This window comes from Hordeum vulgare, chromosome 4H (assembly GCF_904849725.1).
Source record: "Hordeum vulgare subsp. vulgare chromosome 4H, MorexV3_pseudomolecules_assembly, whole genome shotgun sequence".
NCBI classification, from domain to species: domain Eukaryota; kingdom Viridiplantae; phylum Streptophyta; class Magnoliopsida; order Poales; family Poaceae; genus Hordeum; species Hordeum vulgare.
In genome coordinates this window covers 444,523,826-444,530,431 of record NC_058521.1, presented here as the reverse complement: position 1 = coordinate 444,530,431, position 6,606 = coordinate 444,523,826, and the positions used below count along the sequence as shown (strand labels likewise).

Here is a 6,606-nt window from a genome sequence, read left to right as displayed (position 1 = left end):
CAGGTCAATTGACCAGACAAGGTAACTCAATTAATACCAATTAGCCTTTGTAATGAAGTGTAGAGAGTTGTACTAAAAATGGTTGTTGCTCGCTTAAAGATTTTCCTTCCAAAAATTATCAGTCCAACTTAGAGTGTGTTTGTGCATGGAAGAATGATTACTCATAATATGTTAGTGGCTTATGAATGCTTTCACAAAATAAAGAACAAGAGCGGTGGAAAGGAAGGTATGTGCGCTATCAAACTTGACATGCACAAAGCATATGATCAAGTTGAGTGGGTGTTCATGAAGGAGATTGTGTTGTAATTAGGCATTCAAAAGAATTGGGTAAATTTTATTATGCAGTGTGTGTCCATCGTTAAATATTGGGTTAGGTTTAATAAGGAAGAAATTGGGAGTTTAAAACCGACAAGAGGATTAGGACAAGGCGACCCGTTATCTCCCTACTTACTTTTGCTACGTACTAAGGGGTTGACCACTCTATTGTCACATGCGTAGGGGAGTGGAAAAATTGAAGGTGTGAAGGTATGTAAACAGGCTCCATCTATTACAAATATTCTTTTTGTAGATGACTCATTCATCCTGATGAAGGCAACCTTTCACAACGCACAGGCCTCGAAAGATATTTTGGACTCCTATTGTGCAGCCTCTCGGTAATTGGTCAGTGTTGATAAATCAAGCATATTTTTTAGTTCCAACACAAATGTGGAGGTTAGGGAGCAACTTTGTGACATCCTCAAAATTATGAGTGAAGCTCAGAATGACAAATACTTAGGGCTACCGGCGAATGTGGGTATGGATAAGTTTGACTATTTTCAGTACTTGATAGATCGTATCATCATGAAGATAAGTGGATGGTGAAAGGATCGATATGGTTGACTAGAGGGGGGTGAATAGGCAACTACCAATGTTTACTCTTCTTAAAAAATTAGGGTTAGCAACAAAAGGTTCTCTAGATGAACAACTAGGTGAGCAACCTATATGATGCTAACAACCATGACAACAAGTGAAAGCTAGGAATACACCACAACAAAAATAAATACAAAGTAAAGGTAAGAGATAACCGCAGGTGCAACTGGTGGAGAAGAGGATGTGTTACTGAAGTTCCTTCCCTTTGATAGGAAGTACATTTCCGTTCGAGCGGTGTGGAGGCACAATGCTCCCCAAGAAGCCACTAGGGCCACCGTATTCTCCTCATGCCCTCACACAATGCGAGATGTTGTGATTCCACTATTGGTACCATTGAAGGCGGCGACCGGACCTTTACAAACAAGGTTGGGGCAATCTCCACACAATGCTTGGAGGCTCCCAACAAGACCACGAAGCTTCACCACAATGGAATGTGGCTCCAAGGTGACCTCAACCGTCTAGGGTGCTCAAACACCCAAGAGTAACAAGATCTGGAAGGGATTAGTGGGGGGGAATCAAATATCTCTTGGTGGAAGTGTAGGTCAGGGCCTTCTCAACCAATCCCTAGGAAATCAACAAGTTTGATTGGCTAGGGAGAGAGATCGGGCAAGAATGAGCGTTTGGAGCAACAATGGAGCTTAGGGGGCAAGAGGTGAGCTTCCACACGAAGGAGACCCCTTTATATAGTGGGGGGGAATCCAACCGTTACCCTCCACTCACAGCACTAGCAGAGCGGTACTACCGCTGCGAGGAGCTGTACTACCGCTTCTAGGAGCGATACTACCGCACAGTAGGTTCACCAACCACGGTAGTAAAAAATTAATACCGTGCCTACCACTGCTGAGGGAAAAGGATGTGCAAAAAGTCTGACGGAGCGGTAGTAAAAAACTACTACCGCCGTGAGAGCGTTACTACCGCCCAGAGAGCGATAGTAAAAAACTAGTACCACCTAGAGAGTGGTACTACCGTCTTGCCTATGGTACTACCTCTGGCACCAGCAGTACTACCTCTGGCCCTTCTCCACAGACAGTAAAAGACATGTTGGAGCACCATTGAAGTAAGGGAAAGATGGTGCAGTAGAAATGTGTACGTGTTGATTCCACCCAAACCTTTCCGATGCGGACCCCCTCTTAATAGTACGGCTTTCCTACAACTCAAATCCACTGAAGAGAAATGTAGAAAGCAACCATCTATAAAAGTCTCCAAGGGGCACCGAAACGTCTTGTGCCTTGTCATGAATTATCTGAAATGCTCAATGCACGCGATTAGTCCGCACACGCATTGTCATCAATCACCAAAACCACTTAAGGAGAAATATGCCCTAACATATGGAAAAAAACTTTATACGCGGGAGGGAAGGAAGTCCTCCTAAAATCTGTTGTATAAGAGATCTCCACCTATGCGATGCCCGTCTTTAAAATTCCTAAAAAGGTTGTAAAGTAATCATTGATGCGATGTCTGATTTTTCATGGGGAGACAAAGACAATGAGAAACGGATGCATTGGATGGCCTGGTGGAAAATGTGCGTACCCAAAAACCAAAGTGGGTGGGATTTCGAGATATTCATTGTATTAACTTGGCAATGTTGGCGAAACAAGCTTGGCGTATTCTTGAAAATCCAGAATCTTTATGTGCGACCGTGTTGAAAGCTATATACTTTCCAAATGGTGATTTATTGAATACAAAGCTAAAGAAGGGCTCCCCCTTTACATTGCAAATATTATTGTAGTGGTTATTTGTCTAAATCATGGCTATATATGGCGTGTTGGTGATACGTCCCAAACGAATCTATAATATCTTCTTGTTCCATGATCTTTTGGGTGACATTGTCATATGTTTTGCTACACTTTTATATCATTTTACACATATTTGGACTACCAACTAACTCAGTGCACCCAGTGCCAGTTTCTGTCTCCTGATGTCTATTTTGCACGGGCTTTTACCCAATTTTCCGAAGCCCAAAAAATACAAAAAATATATATAAAAATCAGCGAAACAGAAGCTTCCGGATCACCGAAGGAGGGCCAGAGGGGGGCGAGGAGCCTCCCAGGTGGCCTGCTGGCGCAGCCAGGCCCTAGGCCACGCCAGGAGGTCACCTGGGTGGGTCCCACCTCCTACAGTGCCCTCCTTTGGCCTATATTTAGAGTCCCGAGAGGAAACCCTCGCAAACTTTCTGGAATCGCGAATTTCTCCATCGTTCCGCCGCCGCGGTGCTTCCGAGATCGGGAGCGTCAGGAGACCTCTTCCCGGCACCCTGCCGGAGGGAGGATTAACCTCCAGGAGCTTCTCCACCGCCATGTACGCTTCCCGGACGTGCCGTGAGTAGTCCTCCTTGGACCATTAGTCCATGACCAGTAGCTATGTGATGTCTTCTCTCCAATCTTGTGCTTCAATGGTTAGTCCTTGTGAGCTGCCCTACATGATCAGGGCATCTATGTAATTCTCTTGCTATTGCTATGCTCGGTTTATTGGGATCCGATGGATTATGAGGTTATGTTAAAATTGTTATGAGTTATATATTTGATTATCCTCTTATATTATGTTCCTTAGTGATTCATGCATGTTCTCGCTTTTTATTGCTTTGGCCAAGTAGCAGATCGTGACTCCAAGAGGGAGCGTTATGCATGATTGTGGGTTCATGCTCCTCGATGTCTAGCTTGAGTGACAGAAACATGAGACTAGGGGATGTGCTTGTTGCCACCAGGGAGAAAACAACGGTGCTTGTGACCAGAGTTGCAAGGATTGTTTACCTTACGCATAGTTCGTTAATGGAGTTGTCCGTTGCTTTGAGTTTACACTTTGGATGCGGCTCGCAACTTAATACCGGAGATATGTTCTGAATAGATATCTCAAGATGGATGATTAGTAAGTAGATGTTGATGAATAAACGGTCTACTTGTCTTCGTGTAGTGCCCATTACTATTGAACCTCTAACTATCAAGGAGCATAATTAGCATTGCGGTGCGATCGTAATTCTGTCAATTTCCCAACTGTGATTTGCTTACCCTAGCATAGTTGTTTATCGTCTTTTGGAAGAGAGACATCACTAGTGAACATCATGTGACTCCGGTCCATATCACCATCATTGTTTACACCTCCATCATTTATCGCTTTCTTTACTTTTCCATTGCAATCACTATTACCTTCTCAGTTGTGTTTTGATCCTTTGCAAACTACAAGTCTGGAGAGATTGACAACCTCTCTATACTCCTTGGGAGCAAAGTTATTTGTTGTGTGTGGAGGTCCACGTCTTCTGCTAGCGCCAGGGTGGAAGACACCTACTTGTTGAGCCTAGGAGTCCTCCTGATTCGGTAAACCTTACAGTCTCCGCGTAAGGGAAATTTGCTGCTGACTACATCTCCACCTTCCACTTGGGGTAACCAACGAGGGGCGAGAAGTATATACATCAACTCATCATCAGTTGGCAATGGTCGCAATATTGCTATTTGGGAAGATCCTTGAATCCCGAATTGTGCAAATAGAAATGTAGTCACACCTAGAGGTACTAATTAGATCTCAAGGCTCTCGGATTTAGTTGATCCTACTACTAATAATTGGGGCATAGATCTAGTTACACAAATGTTGTGTCTAGAGGGTCCTTGCTATGCCTTTCTCCCAACATGATATGTTGGACTTTGTTGCTTGGAGCTATTCAAAGAATGGAAGTTTTTCTATGCGATCAGCCTATGCAGTGCAATGGGAACAACAACACGGGAGGTAAATAAGACTTGTTGATGATATGGGACATATAACTAGTAGTCCTAGCTAGAGCAAGATTTGTAAGTTATCTTGTTCCTCGAAGGTAAAAAATTCATTTGGCGAGCATTGCATGGCACTCTTCCGTGTAGAGTTAATCTGGCGAATAGACACATAAAAGTTACCCCCACTTGTCTTGCTTGTCCCTTTGGATTAGAAGCTATGAAGCATATGTTACTTCAATGTCAGAAAAGCTAGGGATGTTTGGAGAAAGCTGCGACTAGATCAGGTCATTAAAAGAGCTTGCTAAGTTGATTATGCTGGAGAGGCGGTTCTGGAATACTTACTTTCGATGCCTGAAAGGGAGCTCACTGTCTTGGGTCTTCTGAATGTACGTGAGATGATTGCAATTACAACTTGATACTTTTGGTGGGATAGGCGAAAATTGATCCATAAAGAGAAAATCCAATATGCTAACCAGATCTCTATGGGGATCCCTGCTATTACGTTAAATTTTGGGAGGGTTGTATCTCCAAAGGCTACTACGATTAGACGGTATTGGGTACAACCTCCAAGGGGTTTTCTAAAACTTAACGTGGATGCCTCTTTTGATTATCACCTGTTGAGGGACACGACAGGTGCTATTCTGAGGGATGATAGAGGAAAATTCATTGCAGGGGAAATTGAAGAACTTATTGGTGCACGGATGTCCTGATGGTGAAGCGTTGGTGTTTAGATATGGTCTATCAATTGCTCAACGGGCTGGTTGCAATCGCCTAGTGATTAACTTAGATAATTTGGAAGTTATCGAAACCATGAATTATGAAGGATGGTCCGAGAGCACAACGGCGATGTTGTTTGACGGTTATTATTTTAAGCTTGTGATTTTGCCATCACAAGATTTGTGCACTGTAATCACGAAGCCAATAAGGTTGCTCATGAACTTACCGAGTAAGCTAGATTTTCTTCATCTTTGAACTAGTTTGAGGAGCCATTGACTGAAATTGTACCTGTCCTTATAAAGGATGTACTTATTATTATGAATGAATAAGGATATGTATTTTTGAAAAAAAGGTAGAGATAGAGATTCAATCTCGCCGCCCATCGCCTCCTTCGTTGGGTGTCTTGACCGCTCGTTGTCGCCGTTGTGCGCGGTAATCCGGCAGCCAGCCTGCTGTTGCGCCGTGCGCGGCCATGCCATCTGGCATTCGGGAATACGTTAAACGTATGTGAGCGCCTCACAGTAGTACGTATCCATGTTTCTAATCCATTCATCCATCCCCAGTCTCAGAAGTTTGTTTAGTATGTATTCAACTATTCATTCAGCCATGCTCCATCCCATGAAATTTCAATTTTTTATGTATAAATTTTCAAATCAATCTTTCATAATATGTATTGAACCATCCTAACCTTTTGTAATTCTATGTACATGCCTAGAGTTTCAAACATCCGATCTACAAATTTCTAATTCTTTTTATCCTATTTGCCTCATAATTGTAGAGCATTAGCATGCCATGTTGCCTAAGAAGAATTTGCATCAAGAAACACGTGAATAAACATTTTATGAAGCACTCAAATAGTATTATTGTTCATGGAATTAGTCCCATTTGTCTCTTATTTGATGTAATCGTGTCATGTTAGTTTTATGTTTCCATATTTTAGTATTTCCGTCGTAATATTGCATTGTCCAACCATTATTATAGTCAAATATCAACATAAATATGTGCGGTTGAAAGTTTACTCTTAATAAAGTTATAATGTCTCTGTCCTAAAATTCTTGTCTTACATTTGTCTAGATATTAATGTATCTACTAGTCACGTTTTAGTATTTAGATACATCCATTTCTAGACAAACCTAGGACAAAAAAATTGGGACGGGGGAGTATATGTTTACGTATCATTCACACACATACCTATATATGGTGTTAGAGCATCTCCAGCAGTTCGGCCCCTAGGGGCGTGAAATAACGTCGTCTGGGGGTGTGCCGACAGAAAAATCGG

General features: G+C 42.5%; 1 pseudogene; it reads left to right on the top strand.

The window, feature by feature from the left end:
• Window positions 1–228: 228 nt before the first annotated feature.
• Window positions 229–5,320, top strand: LOC123450600 (annotated as a pseudogene).
• Window positions 5,321–6,606: the final 1,286 nt, after the last annotated feature.